Below are 1159 nucleotides of genomic sequence, written 5' to 3' on the forward strand. Positions count from 1 at the left end.
CGGAACATTTGACTTCATACTAAAGTTAAACAAGAGAGTTGAATTAACTGAGTTTGGTGATAATTGGATAGCAATTTTGCAGCTTCAGCATGAAACACGTTTCAATTATGATGGAAAGAAAATACAAATGAACATTTTATTTTACTCATTACTGCAAGCCATAGGGGATCGGTAGATGTTCTTAAGCTGTGGAAATTTTCTCGTTAGCTTGCCTTAACCTAGTGCAAATTTAGCAAAAGAAAAACAATTTGAAAAAGTCCGTAGGTTCTGATCCTGCATGATTAAAATGGGAGTTTTACCAGATTTTGCTAGGTTCAGTATCACCACTAAGACCCAAATATTTAAATATTTAAATATTTATGCCTTTCATTTTTGGTGGCTGAATATTTGGATGTTCAAATTTAAGGTCCTTCAAAATCAAGTTCCGTGTGTCTATAGCATTCAGAGGGATGATCAAATTGTGTCCAAAGCTAAAGCGATATTTGAAAAATTGTGCTATCTACTCCTGTACATTGTAAAATCAGTGACAAAACTTCCTCCTGACTTCAACTGAAACTGAATCAAGTGAGCAAATATTTTTACAGCAGCCTTGAATCAAGTCCAGGCACAGGATCTTTAAGTAACTTAAATTATTTTAAAAATTTAAGTGTATGCAAACAAACTCTTTCATGCCAATTAGCATGCAATTCAGAAAGAAAATTAGAAGATCAAGGAAACTTATTTTCAGAGAAAAGAGAAACATTTACTTTGACGTATTATGGCGTCCTGAATGTGAGAAAAATGTTACAAGTCACCCAGTGTGTTGTAAACAAACCAAGGAGACTAGATAGTAGAGACCACTGGCTATTTTTCTCTGGAATAACACTTGAGGGCAAATCCAATTCATCTGCCATGAGTACAGAGAGTTTCTGTGCAACAAAATGGTAAGTTTCTGCTGTTCAAGTGTTGGAGGACTATGAGTATTGCTGAACCGCACAGGAAGGAAGCACCCCAAATGTAGGTCAGAGAGCCCTGCATTGCTTTTTTCCTTCTACTTCTTGCCAGATGGAGTGGAGAACAGCAACTCTCTCAAACAACATGCTCGGCTACTTGGGGTCTGGATTTGTCTTTACAATGCATCTTGCTGCCTGTTGAAATAGGCTGGAAGTTACTGTAACTG

Source organism: Alligator mississippiensis, chromosome 5 (genome assembly GCF_030867095.1).
Source record: "Alligator mississippiensis isolate rAllMis1 chromosome 5, rAllMis1, whole genome shotgun sequence".
In the NCBI taxonomy this organism is placed as follows: domain Eukaryota; kingdom Metazoa; phylum Chordata; order Crocodylia; family Alligatoridae; genus Alligator; species Alligator mississippiensis.